This window comes from Corapipo altera, unplaced genomic scaffold (genome assembly GCF_003945725.1).
Source record: "Corapipo altera isolate COAL_440 unplaced genomic scaffold, ASM394572v1 239, whole genome shotgun sequence".
Classification (NCBI taxonomy): Eukaryota; Metazoa; Chordata; class Aves; order Passeriformes; family Pipridae; genus Corapipo; species Corapipo altera.
The window spans coordinates 354,204-381,909 of NW_020884938.1; the positions used below are offsets into that span (position 1 = coordinate 354,204).

Consider the following 27,706-nt stretch of genomic DNA (forward strand, 5'->3'; position numbering starts at 1 on the left):
TGAGCGCTGTCCCGGGCTGCCACAGCCAGCACACACCTCCTGAGCGCAGAGCTCTTCTCCTGCCGGTGTCCAGGGGCCCCTCCCGACCTCTCTGCAGCAGCTCGAGGAGACATGAGAGGGCTCCAGCAGTTCAGGAACAACGAGGGAACAGCAGTGGACTACAAAGACATTTTCCATCTTTGGGGGGCTTCTTTGTGGGTTTGGGTTGTTTTGGGGTTTTTTTGCAAGAGATCAGTCAGGTTTGCCTTATGGTGCCTGCTTCCATGGCAGAAAGCTCAGACTAGGAAATGTCTGTCTTCCAGGTTTTTAATCAGTCTCCTTGTGATCCCAGGTGTCCAGGACAGATGTTTTTGCAACCTTCATGAAGGACAGAATTGCATGTGTTGAGGGAGGGCTGAGACTTCTCTTCAGCTCAGTTTTTGGGGATGAACAAGACACTGTTTCTGTACTAAGATAAATGGTTTTGTTCAAAGATAGCAGCAGTTTCATCTTTTCTCAGGAAACAAAGAACTCCCTGGGGTCTGTGACCCTCAGGTTGCAGCTCTGCCTCAGAGGGAGACTGCGGGATGAATCACAGGAGGAAAGCTGATTGACTGGACACGAGACAGAAAAAGACTCTCTCTCTGCGTTAGTGATGGTGCAGCTTTTGGGTTGGTGATGCAAAAGCCCAGCAGAGGAGCAGGACACTGAACACCTCATTAAAGCGGCCAAAATGAAGTGTCAGCTTTGTCACTGTAGATGTTCCCACAGTCTTAATATAACAGCTAGTTGTAGACAGACTATCCAGTCATAACTACTCCAGGAAGGTGTCACCTACCCTGAATTTTATTTGTATTTATATCTGCTGTATGTATTTTTTGCTGGAGTTTCAAAAGATTTACACTTCTGTCTGCACAAAGCACACTGACTTCCCTTTGAATTGGCAAAGCACAAGAGAAAAAAAAAAGGTCAGGAAAGAATGTCTCATTCTCTTCTTCAAGTTTTGTCATGATACCATTTAAATTAACCTTTGTGAGTCTTTACATTTGTATATGTGTATATCCATTTGTTTATTTGCAAAAATATGAGACAGAAGTGTCTTTGTCCTTCCGTCAACTACAAAGGGAGCTTAGATGATGAGATCATCTGTCAACATCTATGCCATAAATGTTTAAATATGGACAGAGGAGAGTGTCATTGATTATCTGGTTCCTTTATTCTGCAGATTGCAGGCTGGATGAATGGTGGTTTCCCAGGAGCAGCAGGAACCCAGCAATGAACTGTCAGTCCCACCCAGAGCTGGAAAACTCTCCTCATGCTTAGCAGTAAGTGGCAGGGAAGACAGGGGTTGGTTTGGTTGGATGCAGAATCCTTCCCTTCCTATCCCAAACTGCAAATTCTTTGTGTGCTTTGAGTTCCCCAAATTTTTAACTCTGTTATATAAATGGCAGCTAGCTGGGGGGGGTGTGGGGGAAGAAGGAGGTCCAAAAGAGAGCCCTAAAGCTCCCAGAGGTCAGTGTGAGGATATCAGTGACTGCAGAGGGCTCTGGAGCAGGCCCTGTGCCTTTAATTCTGGAAGAACATAAATGTGAAATGTTTTACAAAAAAAAAATAGCTTCCTATGCCAATGTAAGAGAACTTCCAACATGTGCCTGCTCAGGAAGTTCAGCTCTTTATGGGACCAAATGAACAATTTCTATCCCTGACTGAGATAAAATTGAGCAGAAACTCCTCACGGAAGACCTTCCAACTACTTATTAAAAACATACAGGACTGATATAATATTATTCAGCTCCAATTCATTGTTTCCCCAGACTTCCACACTTTTTTGTAGTGCCAGTGCATTTTCCAGGACTGGGCTTTTCCTTGCTCTTTTCTTACAGTGGCCTGTTTTGGAGGTCTGTTTCCCTCCTGCTGCAGCACTACATGGCTGCCCTTGGGAATATCAGATCTCCTAAATTCCATTTTAAACTCCACTGGAGAATGACACCAGCCTTCGTGGAGTTACATTCCTTGGAAACATCAAGAGTGATGTCCTGGACTAATCCACAGAGGAAACTGAAGCTGGATGGCAGGTTCATATCTCGCTCATATGAAGTCAGTATGCACTGGCTACAGGGGATTTCTCAGGATTAGACTTGTGAGGTCTTGGAGTCTTATGGTGGCATCATCAACCTACAGACCATGTTGTGTAAATCAGGGCATTCAGACTGCATCTGTGAAGGCATCGACTTAAACCTCATTGTTCATTCTCCATTTGCCCACCTGAAACAAAGTGTCTGAGAACAAAGAACTTGGAAATTTAATCTGTAGAGACATTTTAGGTACAGAACCCCTAACTACAAAACAATCCAGTTTTCCCTTTATAAAATAAACTTTCACATGCCCTCCACCATCTTGAACTCCATCCATATAACAGTTTTTACCACATCAGAAAATACTTTTTAAACACTGATAACAAAGAGCAGTTTCATCTAGTACAGTTGCTCTGGTCACCACAAAAAGAGCAATTTTTCTGTTAGTACTCCTACATTCCCTCCTCCACCCCAAAACCCACAGTGTGTTTAAATGTGGTGTAGCCTATAAAGCACAGACACAGAACAAGCAAGGGCAAAGAAAAGAGGGAGTGAGGAACTCTTTGAGGAGAGGGAAATCATCACATTCTTGGCTGTGCAGCTTAGAGATGCAGCACCAGGTTCTGCTGCAGGAACCCAAGGCTCCCAGGAGACCTGCAGAGATTGATGATGATTGCTGGCAGTTTTTGTGTTCCTGAGAGGGACACAGCACAGGAACTGTGCATTGCCCCAAAGAAGTGCCAATGGACCACCCCAGCCCCCAAAGTACTGCAGAGCATCTTCGTCTGCTGCTGCCTTTGTCAACACCCCCAGCACGGCCCAACGGGTGATACAGTTCCACCTGCTCAGAACAAACAGCCTTTTGCTCTGCAAGAGGTCACACACTCACTGGCAGAGGCTTGCAATGAATCGTGGGTAATTAGCTGAATGATAATTGCTACGTATAAAGGATTCTTAAAAATAAAATCCACATTTACAAAAGTAAATGTTATAGGAGGTGCTTAAAGTTAAGCATCCTTTAAGAAGGAAATAATCATGGCTTCAGTTTTCCTGCCTATAAAATGGGGATTATATTACATGGCCATTTTCTAAAGTACTACAGGATGTTAAGATGGGAGAATCTACATCAGGGTGTGATAGTGCTATTTTCAATCTCTATCCACACAATATTAAGTGCAATTCTTCCAAAACCGTGCCACATCTATGCTGCTGCATAGTCAGATCTGATTTTAAAAGAGTGAGTGATCAAGCACACGTTACAGCTGCACCACTGGGTCAGTAAGTGAGAAGTTAAAATAAGAAGTTCATTCAATAAAATATTGATTCTGGAAACAGATTACAGGAAATCATACCATACCACTAACTTAATTTATGAGTATTTATATTGCAGGAATTATACCAATATATCAAACACGATGCCTTCAACCTTAGTTCAAAAGAGAATTTTATCTCTAAGCTTTAACAACAGGGCTGAAAATAATTCAGATTATATGGGCAGCATTTTAGCAGCCCATTTTCATCTTCTTTAAAAGCAACACTCTAATGCATGATGGTTAAGGATCAAGTTGGGATTATGAGGAGAATGTTAAACATATACCAAGTAATACATCTGTTTTGAATAAGAGTTGTTACATAGAGTTCCAGTTCATTTTTTTTTTTTGAGTTCTTTGCTGTACGTGTTGTAGCTGCTAAGTGAAACCACGCATCAGATAAATACATCACTTCAGCAACAGATTGCTGATCAATTGTCTGACATGCTCTGAAATACTTGGGTTAAAAATACTTGGGGGCAAAGGCTTTTCTAGCTTGGAAAAAATCTGTTTCCCGTTGTGCTGTGGTTGGTTCCTGCCTCTCCGAGCTCACAGGAGCACTGCCATTGTCCCCAGGCTGGTGCTGGGCTGTGCCCTCGGTGGGAATGCAGGGGCTGTGCCCTGCCCCTTCCCAAGCACTGCTCTCAGGACAGGTGTGCCTGCTGCCCTGCCAGGCTCTGCCCAAAAAAACACAACCACTGACATGTTCTGTTCCATTGCTGTGTCTTAAGACTTGGATATTGTTCTGAAGCACCTGATTTTTCAGAAAATTAGTTTAGAAGTTCTGATACTTGGATTATTACATTTTTTTGTCTTTGGTTGGAATAGAAAACTGCAAACTTTCTGTAGCCTACAGTTTGGTCAAAATTACTGTGCTTGACTCACCTATACTTTCATTCCAGTCATGCCAGAACTTCACACGTATAAGATATGGATTTCAAATAGCTACATTATCAAATCTCTTTGATAACAGTGTCAATAACTAGCATGACTAGTTCCTGATATTTGACCAAAAATAATTCTAATACTTTCATTGAAACAACCATTTATCTCAGGAACCAGAGATTCTTTTAAGTATTGACTAATTTAAACTCTACTTGATGCCCTCTACTTCTCATACTGCAGAAAACAGTGAACAATCACCTCTCCAGCAGCTTCACTCCACTAACTCCTGTTGTTTTTGTTGTCCAGTGACATTTTTTCCATGCTGAACTGCTTTGGACAACTGATTTTGGTCAAAGAGCATCACAGTCATGCTTCTCTGCCACTGCTGCAACCCATCCAAGCTTTCTCATGTTCCTCTCAGGAAGACAGGGTAATTAAACAAGTCCCCATAGACTGAAGGGTCCTGGAGCTGCTGGCTCCCAGGAACTCAACCACTCCTACATCAACAGGTACCAGAGACAGAAAGCCTAATAAAACCCCCATCACCACCTGTCACTCAGACTGATCCTGGGCTGACCTTTGAATATTTCCTCGCTGCTGTAATTCTCTGTGGTTTACTGATAACCTAAGGCAGATGCATGTGACGACAGAAGAAATACTTTGAACCTGATATACTGCTGGGTTATGGGTTTGTGCAGTCCTTTTGCTGGGACTGTGAAGTAGGCAGAGAGAGTTCTTACTGTAGGATCTGCTGAGAACCAGAGGCATTTACTGTCCCACTAGGGTCTGGCTGAAGACCCAGCTCCTCTCTGCTATCCAGAGCAGTCCTCCTGGGACAGACCCTTCAGCATTTAGCTGCCAGTGCAAGGGCAATAAATGCTGGGTGTTTCTAAGCAAAGCAAACCTAGTCCCATCAGCACATGTTCCTGCAGCCAGTGGAAACTGGCACACAGAGGAAATGTGGCTTCCAGGGGGGAAAAAAACGGATTTATGGAGTGGGAAGTTTTTGAAGGGGCTCCTGCAGTCAAAAGGAACACCTCCTATCAGACCTGCCAATGATTTGCTGTGTTCTCAGACACTTTCTCAGTGTCTTTGTCTCCCCTTTGTTCTCACACCAGGCCCATCTCAACTGCTGCCCTGAGGAGCCTCTGTCTGCAGTCCCAGTCCCTGTGAGTGTCACACAGCTCTGCAGCAGGGAAGGGCACTGCCAGAGGGGATTTTGTGCCACTGAAGTTGCACCAGGCTCTGAACCCAACAGATTAATCTGGCAGCAGCCTTTTCCTGGCAGCACAGCTGTGTCCACGCCAGGAACTGTGCTGGCTCAGCTCCAGTGGGCAGGTGGGATTTATGTTTTTTTCAGACCCAGGCTGACATCAGTGTATGAGCAAAAGTTTCTAATGTGGGCCTAAAAGAAACATCTGCGACGTCTGTGACCTAAAAGGCTCCGTTACCTCTGCGTGTAGCGACAGGATGTCTCATCCCTCAACTCCAGCTACAAAACCCCTTAATTTGTGTCCTCACAAAGGAGGTGGGGAGACTGGCAGTCCTGATGGATCCCAGGAACACCAGAAATGCACGATGTCCTTTCCTGTGACAGCAGTGCTCGATTGCTGCACTAACAAGGCTGGTGTGTGAGGGACACGGGCTGGTGATGCACACAGAGCAGAACCCACCCCAGCTTTGGAAGGCACAGAAAGAGCACCTGTAGGGACATGGCCATGCCAAGCCTTTTGTTAAAATGGGGTTTAGTTGACTTGTTTAATTACTGTACTCACAGATGTCCTACTTTCTATTCTAGTACAAGGACAGAAAAGTTACACCAAATTAATGTGCATTTAGAAATGAATGAACACATTGAACGGTAATGTCAGATTAGCTGTTTTCTTTCTGATATTGTGTATCTTTTTGCTCTAGGACCTCATTAGCCTTGCTAGACAAAAAACACCCTTCTTGTATGAAGCCCCTCAGAACAATAATGTGAGCTGGAGATCTTATACAGTTTGAGAAACAGCTTTGAGCAGGAAACAAAGTGATGTGAAAGGGCTTTTCTTCATGTGCCGTGTGTTAGAAATGACAGTTTATTTTCCTTATGGCTCCGTGTGGGTTACTTCAGTATTTCCTTTTGGAAAGCCACAGTACATCCAGCATACCTCACTCCAGAGAGCCAGATAAAAACATCAGTCAACGAAAAAGGCAAACAGAATAAGCAATTACTAAGTGCCATCCCTATATACATGCCAGGCTCACGCCACTTTACCCACCTCTGTATGAACTGCTGTCACCAAGGGCATCCTCCACCACCCTTGAATACTCTTTAGCCTTTCACAGGTATTTTTTCTGAATCACTTGAATTTAAAAACAAAGCAGTCTTTACTGAGAGAAATTCTGTACCTCATGTGACAGACACCTTGAACCAGGACCACTCAGACATCCTTAGACTTGTGTCAAATAAAAAAAACCCACCAGTGCCAATGCAATATTAACACGGGTCACGTTATAAATGTGGAGAATGAAAAAGATCTTGAAACATGGAGTGAAACCTTTTGTATTCAGGCAGTATAATAGATGGCTTTGATTACTAAATATGTGCACTAACCTAAGGATTGTTATTTTAAGGGAAATATAATAAAATGCACGGGACATGTAGAGCATAAAGTGACATGCCTGTAAAAAGCCTATCTGTTGCATTTCCTGACTTAAAAAAAACCCCAACACTTGAAAACTTGATTCCTTCCTAAAATCTGCAATATGGTACATTAATAATAACTCAGTGTTATGTAAAGCTAAAATCTGCTGCCAAATGTGAAGGGTGCCAAGTTAAAACTGACTTGCAGATAACCATTATCACAGTGGAGAGTTCTTCCTGGATAAGAACTTAGACACTGAAAATGAGTTTTCACAAATCAAAGCAGTCCTTAACTCGTGTAAAATCTGAACATTTTTTTTCAGTGACAAAAATCCTTTGGCCTTATTAATCCAGTGGATGAAGAGCGTTCAAGAGCATGACCCCCAGGGCAAACATTAAGGCATAAGTTGGGATATCTATTTTGAAGTTTCTGTTCCAAATTCACTGAAGAGGAGATTTTGTCTTTTAGTTCTCCCTCGCTGGGATGCAAGCAAAAGGCGAGGGGAAGGGAGGAATAATGAAAATTACCATCTGCTCCTCTTTATCCAGATATATCACTCTTTCTGTTTACTTTCATAAAAAGCAGCCAGGAATATTTTGCATAAGGCAGTTATGTTAATATGCCATTATTAAAATGTTTGAGTTTGGTTCTGCCTGAGCCAATGTTCAAAACCTCCTCCTGGCTACTTAAACCCAAACATCATTTGTGCACCTGGTTTTTTAAATCAGTACCTTTAGTAATGCATTTTGCAGGTCTCTCTTCCTTTATAAAAACCTGCTTTGCAGAACCTTGCCATATCCAGAGAAACAGGAAGGGATCAACTACAGGCAGGATGTAAAAACCTCACTGCAGAGACAGGAAGCAGAAACAATATTACCAATCAATAACTAAGAGAATTAACACAGAGCTCAGCTTTTACCAGAAAGCACGAGGCTGCAGGTGCTGTAGCCAACATATTCATTGCATGGAAAAGCAGATTTCTATCAGTTGAATGCTTCACTTCCACATGTAATATCAAAAAAATACAGTGAGCATCTGAACTGCCTGGACCAGGTAATGGATCAGACCCTGATCACCTCCCTGTGCTGAGATCAGCCTCCCTTGCTGCACTCAGCATTAATCCCAGCTCGTCCAGACCAGAGGGAGCTGAAACCCACCTTGGATACCACTCCCATTTCAAATATAAACCCAAGAAAATGATATTGATATATTTCAGAGGCTTCTATAACACTCCAAGTCCATTTAACTGATCAAAGAAGGTTAAAGAAATCACAGCAAATAACAAAAAAAGGACCTAGCTGGGAACCTGTTTTTCCAGGGTTGTGGATACCTTATTCATTTCATTATTTTCTTTTCTTTCACAAGTTTCCTGTTTCAGACATTTTAAGAAAAAGCTGTATTTGAGATGTCAAAAAAAACCCCAACTCTTCTCAAGAACCGGCAATAGTCTCTCTAGGGGTTATTTTAGGCAATTCTAATTTTACAGTTTCCTCTTTAGGTTGGATAAGGATCTTGCATAGTGTCAGGGATTTGGTATGTGGACACGATCTTGGCCCCTGGACATGAAGTTGTCATAGCTACTCTGGATGCTTTCTAAACATGGCCAAATCCTCCACAGGATCCTTCCCAGGTTTCAGGATCTGCAGGGGGCTTCTCTTTAAAAAACAAGAGTTTGCAAGACTGCGTAAAACAGTTTTTCAGGTAGAGTTTGTCGTTGTTCTTTTGCAAATACACATTTTTTTTTAAATTATAGAATAGGGAAAGGATGAGAAAGGGAGGCTACAGACCAACTAACAGACAGCTCATCATCTGAAAACAGAAGAAAATGGCCCAATTCTTTCATACAAACTATACAATACATTCTGGTTTGATCACAGCACAGTAAAACTGGAATAAATTCATTAACACCAGGGAAGCTGAGCTTGGATTATACCAGAACAGCTGAGAGCAAAGCCAGGCCTTTGGTTTTTACGTTTTGTTCAGCTGTCCTATAAGTTGAGAAGAATCAAAGATCAGCAGCTCATTGTCTCTGGAAACACACGGAAATGAAGTCATTGTCTTTTGGGCCTAAAGGTAGAAGAATGGTTTAATTTCCTTTAGCTTCAAAGCAATAATCCTGGACTGAGGTATGGTCATTCTTCAGAATATGGGATAATAAACCCCATTTTCCAAACTGTATTTTACTCTGCATATTCAGGTTAGTCTCTATTCTTTGCCATTGTCAATGCAAGAGGCAAGAGAATAAATTGTGGACAGGGATTGTTGATTCCAAAGGTGACTACAGCATATATTTATAGCAGCAAAGTTAACAGGGGAAATTAGTAAATGGAAAGTGGTTTAGAATATGCTCTTCAACAAGAACTATTGCCATAAAATACTGCTATTGAAATAATAAAAAAAAAACTAATAGAAAACCAACCCATCTTAGTAGGTTAGGTCTGCTTTGAGTAGGAGGTTGGACCAGATGACCTTCAAAGTCCCTTCCAGTCTAAATCATTCCATGATTCTAAACAAACCTGATTTTTCTTGTAAACGTATTTGTTCAAGAGACTAAAAGAGATTTAAAAATCAAGATTGATTGGATAGGTGCTTACTATAATAGCAAAAATTACAAATAGTCACTTACAAGTAGCAAAAATATTACTTCCTCGGAAATACAACAAATAATGGCCTCTCATTTGATCACTCACGTGAAGTCTGGTCAGAATAAAATGCAATGTAGAACACTTTTAGCAGCTTCCTGAAGCTTCCCCACTGCTGGAACACAACCTTCTGGTGATGTGTATCCCTGCTTCTCTCTCAACTGCAGTCCTCTTGTTGGATTCCAAAAGACCTAGGAAAGGAAGCAATGTTGTTGAATACAAAATTTTATGAACATCATAATGGAAAATGTTTCAACGTATAACTTACAGGAAATTTAGCCTTAATATGGGATATGCATCACTCACAAACAGGGCACTTAATTTTTATTGCCTTGTTGGTTAAGTTAATTATGTCATAACTGCTAGCAACTTTTCATCAAAGCGGGAGGCTGTTCTACCATAGTTCTTCTTACATTTTAGTCCTCTGGAGTATTTGTAAGCCTTGGCCACTGCACAAGGTGCTATAAAGACACCAGCTATAAAGACAGTTCCTGCCCAGAAAAGCTATCGTAGGACACTGCCACTGGACACAACACACCCAGAAACAGAAAGAAAAGAGAGACTTGTAGTGGCATTTGGCACAAGCTCAGGTAGATTGTCACTTGGACAATACCCCCCTGTTGGGAGATCACTGGTGAGACCTGTATGACTACATGAATGCTGCTCAGTTGTGCTTACCCAGCCAGGCTAACTCCAGGGAAAACAAATAACTAATCCACGGAAACTGTGTTGCCCTCAATATATTCCTGGGTGGGAAGATAGGATGCTGGGCAGGACATCACAGCAACTCAGCACAGAGAGATTCAAATTTGAACCCTGGAGCCCCTGTACATCTGGAGAAGGCAACCTCCCTGACCTTCCCAGAGCATGGTATTTTGGGGGCTTTTTCTGCTGCTGTTCTCTCACTTAATCCTTTTTAAAGTCACTGCCAAGGAGGGAAGAAGATCCAAAGATGAGAACTTAAGAGCTCTCCACGGTCCCACGGGTGGGGACTTGGCTTAGCTGGAGAAGAAGATTGTTTCCTCCTTCAGTGTCCCTCTTCCCCCTTCCTACTTGTGCCTCGCCACATCACCCCTTCAGACTCTTGGAATATTTTGTCTCATATTATATTATATTATAACTGTAACCAAACTCTACACTACACTCCAGAAAGGCTCAGCTAGAAGACCTGATGAGGAAACGCTGCTGAGAAACATCTGGGCTTTGTTTCATGCAACTGAAGAGTTAAAGTTATTGTCCTAAATAGGCTAATGTATAAAAGCTGCAAACACCCAACTGCAGTGTCAGGCTCCCAAACTGTACAAATGTATTTGTCTCTCATATTAGTAAAAGTTATTTGAACAGAAATAGCACATTGTAACAGCCTAACAAGAAGCAGTCTTTCTGATGACGTTTGAAGCTTCTTTGCTGCACTGTATGGAAATATTTAAGACTTAAAAGATTTATATTACAAAATAGCATTTTAAATGGCTCAATCCTGTTCCCAGTAAAGTGAAAGAGGGTTTTACCGTCAGCTTCAATGAAAATGGCATAAGGGCCAAGATGTCTTTTAACACGATTTTTTTCCCCCTGTGTTTTTCCAAGAGTCAAGAAGTTTCTCCAAAGGCCCTCCTACTCCTCCTCCAAAAAAAAAATCAATCAAGTTATCAGGTGTGAGTCAGTGCCATGGCCAGACATGAAGGTACATTGACACCCCCTGTGCAGGTGGCAGGGTGGGCTCTGAACATCAGAGCTGCCCCAGGCACAGCATGCTGGGCACTGAGATAACCAGGCACTGCCAGGGCTGGGCTGGGAAAGCTGCTGCTGCCCTTTAACACAGTCTCAAAATATCCAGCACACTGTCCTGTTTGCTCTGAGACTAGAATTCTCACCTTACACACACACGTGACAGATAAAACTCGACGTGAACTAGTAAGTGATGAAATCACATCCTGTAGAGGGATTTGTGTTTGGGTAAACTCAGCAGCCTTTGATGCGTTTTCCTTTTTTTTGACTGATAGATGCCAAATTATTTACATAAATGAAGAAACAGTCACAAAAAATTTTAACAGTTTTAAAATTTTAAAATTGCCACTAAAACTGAGTCTCAGTATTTGCATATGCAGATAAACACAAGAAATTCTTTTGTTGAAGTTGAGGGTTTATAATCCCCAGTTACAGGCAAAGTCTTCTATAATTTCCTGCAGTATTTGCTCTTTGGGTTACTTATTCTTGAAGTATTCTTTGAGTTGTAGCAAACCTGGAGCTGTGTCAGGTTGGATCTCAGGGAAAGGTTCTTCCCCCAGAGGGTGGTTGGCACTGCCCAGGCTCCCCAGGGCAGTGGGCATGGCCCCAAGGCTGCCAGAGCTCCAGGAGGGTTTGGACAATGTTTCCAGGGACAGGGGGGGATTATTGGGGTGTCTGTGCAGGGCCAGGAGAGGGACTCTGATGATCCTGTCAGTCCAGAAAGTGAGTATGTAACAACCAAATCAGATACAGCCATTGGGGCACAGAAACATGGCAGGCACAAATCTGATGTCCTCCCAACACACTCCTGTCTGTGGGAAAATCCGTGGATTTCCTCAGGTCTCAGTGTAAAAAAGCTCTGACCCTGTAGCACACATTAATCTACGCCCCACATTAGGGTTTGGCCTTGCACCCTTCAGGCCCAGAGCTGAACAGCAGAGGTGGGACAGGGAGATGCTCTGGGCTGGTTCACTCACCGCTTTTCCCCTGGCGCTGTGCTTCGCTGGGGTCCTGCTTGAAGAGCCCTAAGTGACCCTTTAAGCTTAAACACAGCCAGACAAAGTTTTATCCCTGACAATTATGAGGGAAAACACGGTAATGTCACGCAAACGTGATGCAGTGACTTAATTAGAACCAAGTTAAGAGAGACGGAGAGAAGCTGTAAATCTCCTCAGAGTGCTGGGGGGCTGTGGTGGGAGTGTGAAGCCCTGCAAGTGCTGGGAAAGGGTAACACAAGGGCGGGAAAAACCCTCACAAACCCAAACCGAAACAAACCAACACGCATTTTACAGGCCGGGGGAGAAAAGTTAGAATCTAGCTGTATATTTTAAAAGGAAAAGGTTAGAAAAGCCTTCAGACAGAGCGCCCAAAGAGTTAATTTCCAGCAGCACTGGATGCAGCAAAGCCTGGGAAGGCTCCCGGCGCCCTCTGCTGCGAGGCGGCAGCAGGAGTGGAAATTTCCTCTGGAAACCAGCTTTGTTCCAAAGTTCAGGCAAATAAAATGACTCAAACGTGCCGACAGGACGAGGAGTAACTTCCCTCCTCAAGGAGAATTTTCTCGGGGGGGGGGGCAACTTGGTTTAGGGGTGACAGAGAGGGAAGTGGGGAGGTTGCTTCATATTTTTAGTATCATTATTTTGGCTTGATATTTTCCCCCCTTTATTTCCATTCCGGAGTCTCAATTTGAGTTGGCTGCAATATGAAGAAAGGAGCCCTGAAAACCGGGCAGTGAATGAAAACCTCACGGGATCCTTGGAATAATGGTAGCAGCGTGACAAACATCTTTAAAAAACCCAAAAATAAATTAAAAAACCCGTGCACGCCTGTTTCCCTCCCGTCTGGAGTTACCAAGGGAGGGCTAGCCTAAACGACACGGAGGAGAAACGTCTTCTTCCTACACGACTTTAATACTAGAAGGGAAAAGACGGGAAAAAAATAAAAAGAGGCATTCTTGACTTCAAGCACTTCTCCCTTAAAATTGGAGGATGCTCCCTAACCCCAGTCGACACCCTTATTTCAACTGCCAGGAGAGCGAGGGGTGCTCTCTGCTCGAAGGCTGCGAATTCACTTTTTTCTAACGTCCTCATTAACAGCAATAATAGCTACTTTTGAGGAACAAACGCACAAAGCCCACCTGTAAACGCAAAGGAGCCGACAGAGCAAAACGGGAGAGCAAACCTCGGGGTCACTCCTTCGGGTACCTGCTGAGCAAACATACTCTGGTTTTAACCTCTAAAAAAAAAAGGCGGCGGGGGGGGGGGGGTAAGAAAGGACGTGCTGACTGGGGACACATAAACACACAGAGCTTTCCAGCTCATCTCTACCAGCTGTTTTTCCTTCATTCCTGATATCTTCCAGCAAATGCATCTCCCAACCCCTCCCAGGAGACCTGACTTTTTGGCAGGTACCCCTTCTTGGCCGCGGGGGCCCCGGCTGCGATGGTCCCGGCCGGGACCTGGGTTGATGTTATGCTGGTAAATATGATGTTACCGGGTGTTCAGCCGGCCTTGGGCTGCAGCTCTTCCTCTCGGCACCCTTTCCACGGGGGCAGGAGCCGCTGGGCTTCTCCCTCAGTGGTGGATAAATTTACCCTAGGAACAAAACATAGGTGTGTTTTATTACATTTTTTTTTCTTAATGAGGCTTTAAAAAAAATACATTTTTGTTTGGTTTTGAGTGTTTGCGTGCTTTTTTTCTTAAGAAAAAAAAAAAAAAAAAGAGGCTTTTTATTCAAGTGCTTTCACCTCCCTCCCTGCCAACGCTTGAGAAAGTTTGGGGAAATAAGCGGCAAGTCCCTGACGGCTGCTCTCCTTTTTGCGTACCAACCAAAACGCGTTTCCTGAGAAAAAAAGAAAATACCAAACTAAACACGCTTTATTTACTAAAAGCCAGCAGATTTCTGTTGTCAGGAGGCGGGCGAGGCTCCGCACCTACCCCGGTTTGTAGGCGCACACACGTGCGACCCTTGCACCCCAAGCTCCCCATCGAAGTGCTCTCAAAGGGTAAAATGCATTGGTATTTTTTTAATTAAAGGACCCGCTTTGCAGCCAGCTATAAGTCAAAGCAAACTGTGGCCGAATTCTTGTAGGAAGGGTCATGCGCGGGCGGATTTGTCCTATTAATAGGACACAGGAAGAGCCGGGAGAGCAAACGCCTGCCCTGAACACAGCGTGGGATGTTATTTGAGGTAATAGACTGAGGGCAGGCACGAAATCAGTACTTTGTGGATGTTCAAACGCGTCGTTATTTCGTGTTAAATAACATTTTAGAAGACGCACTCCTGGCTTTTCCACTGGAAGGACGCGGGATTATTTGGAAACGGTGGTAAAAATGAGGAGGAAAAAAAATTGCAGCAGACGACAGCTCCCTGTGGAAAGCTAATCAACATTATACATTGTAAACGTTCTACTATCAGGGGCTACTTTGCTGCAATTAGTTTTAAATAATAAACATATACATCCAGGAAATAATTGAGACCACATCGGAGTTTACCTGGAAATGACTGGAGAGTAACAGAGCCTTCCCGAAACTGTCAGGATCTTCCAGGGAAGCCTGTGGATGCCGAAAAAATGAGAGTCGGCGGCAAAAAAATAGGGCAGGACACTCCCCCGACCCCCAATGTCTCCGTGCTTAGGAGGAAACACACGATACGTTTCTAAAAATCCCACTCACCTGATTATTACTTCTGTAGTTAAAATATTGGCTGACGCTGTAGATGTTAAAGATCTCAGTAACACGCGGTTACAGATGTACAGAACATTTAAAACATGACCTCACCAGTTTAAGAAGTGAGCATTTTAGGTGAAAAGGCTGCGATAGCTATTCATTTGCCCTAACTAGAAATTAATTTTTTTTTTAATGAGACCTATTTACGACAGAGACTTCCAAAACAAGATTTCAATATTTTTGCTTGGACTGATCTTCCTATTCACAGGCAGTAAAAAAATGCAGAGTTCAGGAGGTGTGGGGTTTGTGGTTGGTTTATTTTTATCTTATTTTATTTTATGTTACTTTATTCTATGTTATTTATTCTATTTCATTTTATTCTATTTTATTTCGTGCCTTTACTGTTTGGCTTTTTTTTTTAATTGCCTGCTTTATACCCATGTTTACCACACGAATCCATTAATAAGGATTTCCAGAAAAAAACACAAAAAAAACCAAAAAAAAACACCCCAAACCCCTATGGAGGCAACGAGGAGGGCCCGACTGTACTTTAATGAACTGGAAGACAAAACTTCTATTGACGTGTGTGGGAAGCGAGTGAGGCCCTCCGCGGATCCCTGCGGGGTGTCCCCTGTCAGGATCCAGGTGTATTTTCCTTCCTCAGCCTCGCGGGACGAGCGGACGATGCCGCAGCTCCCCTGCGGCCGCGCCGTCCCGGGGCAGGGCTGCTCCGGCCCCAGCGGCACCCAGCCGCTCCCAACCCTCTCCGGGCTCACGCTGAATTACTAACTATCCCGCAGTATTCTGCTTTCTTTCACCTTTCAAATAAATTATTTTATTGACGCCCAACTACTTGTTTTAACGACCTGTGTTATTTAATCACCAGTGCTCCGTCAAAGTTTTTACTTATTTGAAAGTTCTTTGCGATTTCCAGTCGCTCTCCACAGAATACACGCTATTAGAAGAAAGTGAGAGGGCTCCCAAAGAGAAAAATGCAGAATCAGTCCCGCTTATTGCAAGACGAGCATCCCACTAAGACTCGTAGTTTCATTTTTATACAAAGACAAGTATTTTCCCAACCTGCTAAGCACTCACTATTCCCGTGCATCTCCCTGGAAGGGGCTGGGTGCTGAAGCCTTAGGAGAAAACAGGCCACCTTTCAAGAAAGGCCTAACTACGGATTTACATAGCCTCTCTTTAAGCACCCACATTAACAAGCAATAAGTTCTACGACTTCGTTTCAACCCCAAATTCACTGCACCACGCTCCAAGGATGACATAAACAGATGTGAGCGCTGCAGAAACAGTGTGCGAAAGTTACAGCCAAAACGGGAAAGGAAAAGAAAAAAAAAAAAAGGCTCTTGTAACCGCAGAACGCTTCCAGAGGATGCGCGCACAGCGACAGCCGCGCTCCGGGCAGGACCCTCCGGGAGCACCCGGCCCATGGGATGCTCGGCACCCGGTGCCCCAAACCACGGCGGGGAGCCCAGCCGGCCCCGGCACCCGCCGGGCGGGTTTATCCAGCCCATCGCATGTTCGCTCCGAGGCGGGGCAATAAAAAAGCCCCCCGCGGCCAGGACTCGGCCGTGCCGCGTGTGAGCCGCACGGAGCGCACGGCACAAACAGCGAGCCGGGCAGCGGGGCCGCACCTTCAATCAGCCACGGCAAGCGCTCAGGAGTCCCCTGACCCCGGGACGTTGTGGAGAGCTCAGTGAAGCAAAGAACGAAAATGAAAATGCAGCAACAACAGCAAATATCGCAGCCCGGGACGGGCGGACGGCACGGCACTGCCGGATCCCGGCGGCGCGGCTGCTGCGCGGATTTCCCACCATGGAGGGAACGGAAGGAACCTCTTTTTGTGGGTTATTTTTCCCCTCCCTGCAATGTCTCTTCTCTTTTCTGCACGAAGCAGCAACCCCGTCCCTCTGCACTAGGCCACGCAGGACCTCCCAAAGCAGTTTAATAAAGGGTAAACCCGGAACTGAGATATTCTGATTGACATTGATTTTATATATTAAAAATATATATATTAAAAAATATATATTAAAATATATATTAAAAATATATGTGTATATATATATATTTATATCTATTAAAAACCCCCAAACAACTCTGCATCTTTCAATATATAGGGAACAAATAGGTCCCGAGGGAATGCAAAGTCAGCAACAGGAGCAGCTTTTCTCGCCGGGCTCTGTCTTTTTGTCTGGTTTAGACAGTGCTCGGTAAAACGGAACAACTAGAACGATCCCCGGGTGATACTGAGCACGGTGACAAACCGCAGTGATAAAAATACGACTGTGCCACTCCTACCTCGGGACTGTTTTACGGTGGTGCATCCCCGGTTATCCCTCTGCCCCGGCCGCGGGGCTGACTGCTGGAATTAAATCTTAAATCCACCGTCGCACCCGAGTAAAGTTCTCAGTCCCGGGACTGACCTTGCTCTTCACGAACACTAAAAAAACCCGCAGAGTTCAGGAGGAGTAGCAACAGGCTCTCGTGTAAAAATCGTGACACGAGGGCAATGCACGCTTTTCTGATTATTATTTTTAAATTAGTGATATTTTTAAATAAAAAGACTCTAGGAGAAACAGTCATAAGCTCTCATTTCCAAACCGTGACACGGGGCAACGCATGTATTTTTAAACAACCGGTGGTGCCGTTTTTAAGGGATCGGTATGATTTCAGCAACCTTGTCTTTGAAACACCCGCCGGGGGCCGGTGCTCGGTTCCTCGGAGGGGAGAGGGCAGAGCGGGCGCCGTGGGTCCTGGCGTTTGGGGGCGTTTTTCCTGGGATCGGGGCAGTGCCCGAGGAGAGGGGCCGGCACAGGTCCCTGCCCAGGTGCCCGCACAGGTCCCTGCCCAGGTCCCTGCCCAGGTCCCTGCCCAGGTCCCTGCCCAGGTGCCCGCACAGGTGCCCGCACAGGTCCTCGCACAGGTCCCTGCCCAGGTGCCCGCACAGGTCCCTGCCCAGGTCCTCGCACAGGTCCCTGCCCAGGTCCCTGCCCAGGTGCCCGCACAGGTCCCTGCCCAGGTGCCCGCCCCGCTCGCAGCCATCTCACACAGCGCCGCCGCTGTGCGGGGACGGGACGGGCCGGCCGGGCTCGGTCACAGCCACGAGCGGGACAAGCGTTAACCCGGGCGCTGCCAGAGGGGCAGGCACAGCGCTGCTTCCGGAGAGCCCAAAAGTTAACAAAATATATCGCAATAAATAGCAAGGGAGGAGAGCCGCGACTCCTTCCAGCCTGCGTTTGCAGGCGGCGCCCTCCGAGCGAACGCGCCGGTCCCCGCCGGCGGAGCGGGGCCCAGGGTGAGGACAGGTCTGTGCGCCGGCGGGTCCTGCCCCTCACGGCGCCTCAACAGCCCCGGCCCCGCGGCCCCTCGGCCGGCACAGCCCGCTCGGCCCGCGGGGGCAGCGCGCAGAAAATGGAGGCGGGCGGGAGCGCAGCGCCGAGCGAGCGGCTCCGCGGCCGAGCGGGGGGCGGGCCGGGCTCCGGGCCAAGGCGGGAGCGATCGAGCTCCCCCCGCCCCTCTGCGCTGACCCGGGACGCGGCAGCCACACGGCACCCGGGGCTCTGGGGCACGGCGCGGCCCCCGGCCCTTCCAGAAGGTTCCCCCTCGGCCACCCCCGCGCGGCGGGCGCGCGGCGCCCCCTGCCGGCCCGCGGCCCTCACGGCGCCCTGGTGGTGAAAAAGATTAAATTGTGGGCGGAAAGTGACCTGTGGAACCGCACGGTGTCCACCCCTCCCCGCACACCTGCGCGGCATTCGCGTCAGCATTTTGGGGATTCTTGTTGTTGTGTTGTTGTTTCGTTACGGCCCCAGCGGTTTAAGGCACGAAGTGCTACGTTGCCAAGTGAAATTGAATGTTGAGTTAAACTCACATGACCGGCACCCAACACAGATTTTTTTTTTCCCCCATTCTTTTTCTTTCAAAAGCACGTGCCTGTTTTATCACCGGTTTGTGGTGGTTTGCGGTTCCATTAAACGGCCCCCAACATCAGATTGCCAATACTGAAAATGCAAATCCAGCTCGTCTAATCCAGAGTTTAAAATATTCTTGCGATGTCACAAAGTGATGGCTTATAAAATATTTTCATTTAATTAGGAAGCACTAAGAGGATTTCTGCGAGGAAAAAAAAAATAAAGACGAGAAAGCTCAGTTTGAATTATTTATGTGCTGTGAAATATCATGATTGCTGCTGAAGCTTTTCAAGTACAAAAATGCAGGATTTGCTTGCTTTTCATTTTTAGAACCAAATTCTTTAATTATTCAGGCATGCAAATTCCTGTGAATGGGGATTAATTATGCAGGTAATCAAGGTTTTATTCTAAGCTTACTTTTAAAAAGCAAAGATGGGCTGATACTACGTACTGTATTGCTGACACTGTATTTGTGCACTGAAATATTCCTTTAAGGTATGAGAGTAGCTTGGGATTTCATGGAAGCAAAAGGGGTATGGATTAATTCATACCTTGTGTAAGGCGAGGAACACAATCCATGGCAGAAAGCTCCCTGTCCTGCGAGAGAGCAAGGTGTCCTTCCTCAGGACTGAGTACTCATCATCCCTTTCCTTCTCACAGAATCACAGAATGTCTGGAGTGCAAAGGGACCACAAGGATCGTCCAGTCCAACTCCTGGCCCTGCACAGACACCCCAGCAATCCCCCCTGTCCCTGGGGGCATTGTCCAAACCCTCCTGGAGCTCTGGCAGCCTTGGTGCTGTGCCCACTGCCCTGGGGAGCCTGGTCAGTGCCCAACCACCCTCTGGGGGAAGAACCTTGTCCCAATATCCAGCCTAACCCCCCCGACAGAGCTCCAGCTGTTCTGTCACTGGCCACACAGAGCTGAGATCGGTGCTGCCCCTTCACTGCCCCTCGTAAGGATGCTGAAGATCACAATGAGGTCTCCCTAAACCTTATCCATTGTCCAAGGAGAAGAAAATTAGGTTTAGAGATCTGTGGAATGGGCAGCCCGAGTCCTTTGCGGGCCTCGTGACTCTTTCTTCTTCCTCTTTCCCCAGAATTCTCATTCCACTGTAATTGTTTGAGGCACCCTCTGGACAGCAAGGGGAAGTCCACGCCATTAATAAGGCTATTTTATTTCAGACTGACAAAAATGTGGTACAGCATCTGTCTCATGCACACAAAGCAACTAACAAAACCTTTTAGCTTCATGCTACCAAAGCAGTTTCCTCAAGCATCCTTCCACAGCCACTCCCTAAAGCAGGAAAACTAAACCCCAAACACTAATCCGCACCAACTACTCTGCTGGCAGACAGCCAAAAGGAGAAACAGACCTCTAACTTCCATTTTTTTCATTTTACTTTTTCAACTCACTGACCAGCGGTGGTTAAGCAGCACTTGCAGTGTGGTGGCTCTGACAATGTCAGGAGAAAAGGACAGAGTGGGGGGTGCTGGTAGAGCAGGGAAAAGGTCTGCACGCTTCCTAACCAGTCCCATTCAGTTAGATGAATATCATAATGAAATGAATCATATCGAAAATGCTATAGAAAGCATTTATAGCAAATACAAATTTACCACTTACAAATAGTAAATAGCCTTCTCAAAGAACAGAAATAGTAATGCAAAGCCCTCTGTAGGTACTGTAGCGTTGGTGCAGCTTCTGGAGACGCTCCCTGGCTGGGGAATGGAGGGGGCAGGGGGATCGAACACCTCCTCCTCGCCCTTTGGTCACCTGCAGTTTCTCAAAGCATTGCTTCTTCTGCTCCAGGGGTGGAAACCACTTCCAGCTTTGGGTGGATGGGAGAAGAAAGGCCAAGGAGCTGATCCTCAATTGTATGGAGTGAACAGCAACAGATGGAGAAGTAGGAGACAAATGAATTTTCCCTTTCCTTTCTGGATCTCTCTCTGGATTTAATTATCCAAGGATTTTATAGCTGTCAACTGATGGATGTGCAGTCTACCAGTGCCTGCTGGCTAATCCACTTTGAGGCTGTATTAGATTGGTTGAAAAATGATTGGATTAGAGTAATATTCTGCTGAAACATAAAACAATAGTGGGAGAATGAGGAAGTCTTTGGGAAAAGTATTATTGGTGTCAACAGAGGAAACCAAGTTTGTTTCTAAGAGGCAAATCCGAGTTTCAGTTACATTAGTGCATCACCACAGAAGGAGTTGGGCTTGTTCTTATGAGATCAAAAATTACATAAAAGAAAAAGGATTGAAGACACAAAAAATTAGACAAAAAAATAGGATAGATGGTCTTGTGGTTTGGTAGGAAACCAAAGAGAGGATATTAAATTTGGTTTGTGTGGCCAGTAGCATCTTGTAAACTCTGATGTAGACCATAGAGAGTGGTAAAACAATAACAACTGAAAGAAGAGAAATGGAAAGTTGTAGACCTAACAAAAGAAATGTAAGTGAGCTCCTTGAGGCTTACATAGCTGGAGGTTTGTCTTATACCATGAGAATTCTCACTGTGTGTGAAGTTTTATTTATTGAATCACGCTCAAATTAAGAAAAAAAAAAAAAAAAAAGAAAACAACCCACCACCAAAACCCAGAATGGTGCATAAACCTCAGTGTGTTTTGACACGGTGTATCCATTTTCATGCTCTTGCCTCTGAATAATGGTTTACTGTTAAAGCAGTGATTTGGAGTTGAATCCTGAGTAAAGCAAGAGGTTCTCTGTATATCTTAAGGTCTAAGGAAGCATGTTTATATTTTTTAATATTTCATGCTTAGTGCAAGAAACAAAGTGGGTCTTTTGGCAGGTGTGAAAATTTTTCCTGCACCAACAGTATGCTTTTATCATCTGGAATTGTTTCCTCTTAGATACATCTGCATCCCAGTGGCACAGCCATCGTGGTTGAGTCTGACTCCATCCACTCTTCCATTTTTTCAAAGTAACTGGAAAATAAAAGTATTTTGTCATGCAAGCTGTTTGCGTGAAATAGAAATAGAATGGCAATATAATAGAATATTTTCAGTTGGACTTACAACAGTCATCTGGTTCAACTGCTTACCAGGGCTTACCAAAAGTTAAAGCACATTTGATTTCTGGTGGTTGTATTATTTTACTACATTGCCAGCAGGATGCCTTGACAGACTAACAGTGTCCTACACTTAAAATGACTGAGTGGGAGTTGAAGTGAGTTGGTCTGTCAGCATCTACAAGGAAGACCATTAGAAAAGCCAGTCTGAAGGAGAAGTAACATTCTAATTTCAAAAAGGGAGCTTGGAAATTGTGACAGAAACAGGGTCTTGTTCCAGAAATACTACATTTCCTGATTACACTCTTGAACCCAGCTTTCATTTTTATTTTCAAAATATAGTTTTTTACTTACAATTCTTAGAGATACTGAAGAAATGCAGTATTTCCTGTGTATTTTTAACACAATGATTCATTTTACCACAGAGCTTCTCTTTTGTTTGGTTCCAGAATCTCCACAGAACTGTAGAATGGGTTGGGTTGAAGGGACCTTTGCAGATCACCAACCCGAGCCCCAGAGCAGACTGCAGATGTCATGCCAGAAAGGCTTAAGGAGGAGGCTCCTGCCCTTTTGAGCCTTTACTCAGGAAGCCTGTGCTCTCTTTGGAAAGAATTTTTTAAGGTCTTTTGTGGTGCATGTAAGACATGTTGGGGCTGCATCCCAAAAACCACCAAGAACCTTCGGAGGTGATGACAGAGTAGAGGCAGTGAACACCACTCAAGATTTAAACTCTGGTCTCTACAGACATCTTGAACTGAGTTTAGTCAGACACTGGATTCAAGCAAAGAGTTAAATCTGTAAAGTGTGCACTTTTAAACATCACATAAATTGCTCGTAACTGCACAAAGTACCGCAGGGTGCATGTGAGCACCCCCACATGAAGCTGAACTGCAGCCAGATAAAATATCCTGCAGCTTTTGCTGATAATACTGATGAAAGAGGGGCTTATTGTAATAGAAAGAAAACGTAGGAGAGATTTGTAGATAAGGACCATTCTAAATCAGTGACCTGGGGGAGGACATGATGCAAACAACATTATTTGATGAGTCGTTGAAAACTGTGAAGGGAAGAGTGGCAAACCTCTGTAGATAATTTCCAAAGTCTGGCCATTGGAGATACATACAGCAATGCTGCTGTATCAGAGAGCTGCAGTGTGACAACACAGTGAGGTTAGTCAAACCCTGACACACAGAGGCAAAGATTAAAATATCCACGTAAAAGAGACAAATATTCTGGAAAACAGATGAAGGGTGAATGAAGGGTAAACTTAGTTGGACACAGCCTTATAAAACTTCTCACTGGGCATCACCTTCACCTGAAAATCTCTTTAATGGGACATTTATTTTCGATTTAAGGCACCAGAAATGTATCAAACTCTGAAGCAGTAGCCTAATAAATGGACATTTATCTCAGCACTGACATTACTGTAGCTTTAATTGAACTGCAGACCCTCCGAGGCAAAAGCAGTAGATGGTCCTTTGTGATGGCTCCTGGAAAAGACAGAGAGCTAAACAAACCAATGTCCTCATGTCTAGGTTGGCAACATAAGTATCATCAGTACTGTGCTTTCAAATGTAATGCCTGGACTCTCTCTCCCCACACTCCCATTATTAGATTTACTTTAAAAATCAGGATAATTTTTAAAATAGCAATTCTATATGTGCTTCCTTTTCTTAGAAGGCCATAGTTTCTGTGAGGAGGGAAAAAAAAAACCAAACCACATTTAGGAATTTTTCTTGGCATCTCATGTGTATGGAAAAAATAATCCAGCAGTTCTCATTCGTTATTTAAAAACATCAAGCACTGGAAGGCATCTGATTAGCTTTTGAAATCTGGCAATGATGTACTGTCAAATGTATATAAATATGGATCATCAGAGTCATTTTTAAAAACAACATGCACAAAATTGAGAGGTGATATTTTTGTTCCGAACAGGAGGGTTCACATTCGCACAGATTTATCTCAAAATAGTAAGCAGTATACAATAAAACAAATTAATAATTTCAATATTAATAAAGCCTATACAGTGCTGTATTTTTATGAAGGGGTGGTTGTCAAGTCCTTTAATGAGTTATTCTTGGGTGAAAAATGAAAGTTTAAAAGCTCAATTACAAGATACTGAATACGACCCAAACATAGGTCTGCTCTTATGGAGCTCCCTACTGGTTGCTGAAATCAGCTGAATAGTCTCTTGACATGAGAGGAGAAAAAGATGATATTAAATGGTTTTCTACACTTACTGTTTGCTTTTTAGTATGTCTGAACCAGATAGCAAGACACAGATGTGCACTTTGACTCTAGGCCTGAGATTTCTGGTAAATGTAGTGTAGAAATCAGAAAGAAAAAAGAGCAGAGTTGTTGGTTGGATTTTTGCAGTGAGTGAAATTACAAGATTTTTGTACTTGCGATCAATGAAGTTACAAGATTTTTGCAGGGATGGTGTTCTGGTCCCGGGGCAGTCCCAGAGGCGTGTGTCTCTTCTGATGACAAAAACACATTTAAGGGCTTGTCTGAGAGATTATGATTGATACTTTTAAAAACAATAAGTCGAAGTGCTAAAGAAGATTCACATGATTAAGCTGTATCAGCAGTGATATACTGACAGATGGAAGGACCCTGCAACTCTAGACTCACAATCTCACCACAAATGATAGGGCTGAAGCCAACATCTAAAATCAGGGCACAGCTGCAGTGGTGGAAAATCTATGGCAGGGCCTGGTAGAGTTTTCTGTTTGGCAGTTAAAAGGTAGGAAGGTTTCTCTCATGATTCTGCAAAGAAGCAATCTTCCCTTGGCAGAAGCAGTGACAGAGTGCCACGCTCCCTGCTGCCAGTCTCATCCCCAGCTGTGGCACTGTGGCCACTCTGGCCTTGCCCACGCTGGGAAGCTGCCCTGGTGCCCTGTGCTCTGCGTGTCTCACCGTCTGAACCAAGGCAAATGTGCTGCTCACCTTAGTGACACTGCAAGCTTTGTTTGTCCCTGTGATGCAAACAGTAATTCCTGAGCTGTGTTTGAAATCTACAGCCGTGCAATTTCCCTGGGAAGGAACAAACCTTTCTCCATGGATCATGTTTTCTGTTGTTCTATGGCATCATCTTCCTGTTGTTCAGCTCTGGGTCATCTCCAGTTGATCTCTGTCCTTCTTGAAGTACACTGCCTGGAAGACAAGTTCAGTCTGGACTCCCTCCTGCTGCAGAGAGTAAAAGGGTCACTCACATACAACAAGTACACACAACACACCAGTTTATTCAGAGCTTTTAACTTTTTTTGCAACCATAAGGTATTGCTGAGTCGTGTTCCTTTTTAACTGGTGAACCACAGAATCAGCATCAGAGGGTGGGTTTGGTAGTGTCTCAGAAAGAAGAGACATCTTAGGCCTAGGTAGCATGTGGGTAAATGAGAGAGGGTGATTTAGGGAAAGACTTCACATGTGAATGCCTGATAACATAAATACTGAGTATTAGAGTAAGTGCATATACTTAACATACGCAGTTGTAAAGAACACGTGTAATTTGTGTGTAAGATCCTGATCAGCTGCAAGATACTTATCTTTGTATGCACCTTCTTTTAGTTCTTTTCCTCTCTTTCTTTTTCAACCTCATATGCTCTGGATGTTTCCCCTAAGGAACGTTCTCACACATGTATTTTCTTACTGTTAGATGGGGCCTTCATCTGCAACTGTGTGGAGCAACAGTGCCAGAGAGTGGCTGGCTGGGATAATTGCAGCTAGATTTGTCTTGTAGTTCAGCCTTTGGGACCTGAAACAAGCACACATAGAATCACAGCATATCCTGAACTGGAAGGGACCCACAAGGATCATCCAGGTTCAGCTCCTGGCCCACTAGTTACCTGTGGCTGATCTGGGCAGTACAGAAGGAAGAGAAAGGCACGTAAACTGTCCTGCCACAGAGGAATTTTCTCTCTTGTCTACATTCCCCAGAAATTTCATGGAATTTGCTCTGATTGTATATCCCTGGAAATAACCTCCAGGGAAGATGATGTAAGCTGTGACCAGCAGTTTGAAATTCCTTTCCCTTGGCACTGCTTGCTCATCCTTCCCTCCACAGGGCTGTGAGGGCCGCACGCTGTTCTTATACTGGGGGTTTGCTCCTCCCGCTTGGGCACAGTTCCCTGTCTGGAAACCCCTGCAAGCCCCAGGTCAGACACAGCACTTTGTCCCCCGTGGCAAAGCCTGGAATAAACGAGACCCACGCCTTGGCCAGTGAATCTCCTTGCTGTCATCTTCGGTTTGTGAGAGCCTGACGGGCTGTCAGCTGCCCCGGAGGCACCTCCTGCTGACTCAGCTGGCACTCACAGCTGCCCGCTGACTTCTGGAGGTCACTGGGATTCTCCTCCCTAGGAGCAGGAAAAGCCTCTCCAGTTGGAGTGGGGGTAAATACGTTTGTGATGGATTGTGAAAGCGGAAGCCTGACAGGACTTTGAAATATTTCACCCCAGGAGCCACTTTATCAAAAGGCTGTGGGGAGGTGTGGGGACCAGGCAGCATAGATGGCCTTTCCTTCTGCAGGTTTTGGAAGAGTGAATATAAGCTTTGGTAGCAGGAGGTCAGCGGGTGGGAAAATGGATTACTGAGTTTTCAATCGACTGTATCACCTGCCATGCCAATTATTCTGGATGAGGAATAAATAATAATTGTGCCCTAGAAGAGCATTCAGCAAATGGTTTCAACCTCACATCTACCAATGCTTTTGTATTTATGATTATTACCTTAAGTCCAGGAAGACTGCTAGCATTGCTAAGGTGCTATCTGTTTAAAGTAATTCAACAAGATTTACATATTCAGCTATTTAGTAACTATGTGAATTTCTGAATGCTAATGTGATAATTACCCATTCTGATATTCTACAGGTTTGTGAGTTTTTTCTTAAGTTGCAGAGTTATTAATCTTCATGAAATCTTCTTATCCTCAGCTTAAGCTTTCAGGAGTAGTTTAACAGATATTTGAAGGGAAGAAAAGCTCTCGTGTTCCCTCAGTCCATCATCCTCAAATCAATTAGCTGAAGACGACAGTGGACTAAGGACCAAAAACATGGAAAGATTTTGCCATCTGTCTCCAACACAGTTTAGGCGCAATCTAGTTTAGTTTCTGTTGTTGAAAATACTTGGGTTTGCATGAAAACATGGGGAATACTCACTAGTTTGCAGAAGCGAGCGGGACGCGCCAGGCTGATGGCGAGCACGCAGTCACCGAGGAGACAGAGGCAGTCTGAGCTGCAGTTCCACTGCCGCGGAGTTTGGGAGAAAACAGGCGGACAGCTGCCAGGGGTCTGCAGAGAAGAGCCGTCTCAACGACCAGTCGCGACGCTGAGCTTCTCCTGCTCCCCCTGCCCGGGGATGCCCGGTTCCTGCACACGGCCTCGCTCCACACCCGCGCCCGGGGGCAAGGGGCAGGGAGGCAGCGCCCGGGCAGCCCGGGGGGCTGTGCTGCCATGGCCAGGAGCCCGAGGGGCTGCGCTCCCGCGGGCAGGAGCCGCGACGGGGCCGCTCCGCACGTTCCGGTTCCTGCCGGGGCTCCCGAGCGAGTCCCAGCCCGGCGGCGGCACCGGCACCCCCGCGGCCCCGCTCCCTCGGTCCCCGCCGGGTCCCCGCCCTGCCCGGCTGTGCCACCGGGGGGCGCTGTGACCCCGCGGGACCCGCCCGGGCCGCCCGCACCCGCTCCCCGCCCGGGGCCGCGTCACCTCCGCGGGGCCAGGGCACATCCTCGGGCACACCCCCGGGGCACATCCTCGGGCACACCCCCGGGGCACGTCCCGGAACACATCCCCTGGGACATCCCTGGGACACATCCCCTGGGACACATCCTCTGGGACATCCCTGGGACACAT

At 45.4% G+C, this 27,706-nt stretch overlaps 1 long non-coding RNA gene across 4 annotated transcripts; it reads right to left on the reverse strand.

The window, feature by feature from the left end:
• Positions 1-216: 216 nt before the first annotated feature.
• On the reverse strand, positions 217-18,603 carry LOC113955398. Of its 4 annotated transcripts, none has more exons than XR_003530523.1 (6): positions 18,476-18,603; positions 17,222-17,363; positions 14,735-14,794; positions 13,734-13,834; positions 13,378-13,475; positions 217-9,709 (listed from the first exon to the last, which is right to left on the reverse strand). It is a non-coding gene; the product is annotated as an uncharacterized LOC113955398 (long non-coding RNA). The 4 variants fall into 4 exon arrangements; XR_003530524.1 differs by lacking the exon at positions 18,476-18,603 and adding an exon at positions 17,601-17,776; XR_003530522.1 differs by lacking the exon at positions 18,476-18,603 and having other exon boundaries at positions 17,222-17,518.
• Positions 18,604-27,706: the final 9,103 nt, after the last annotated feature.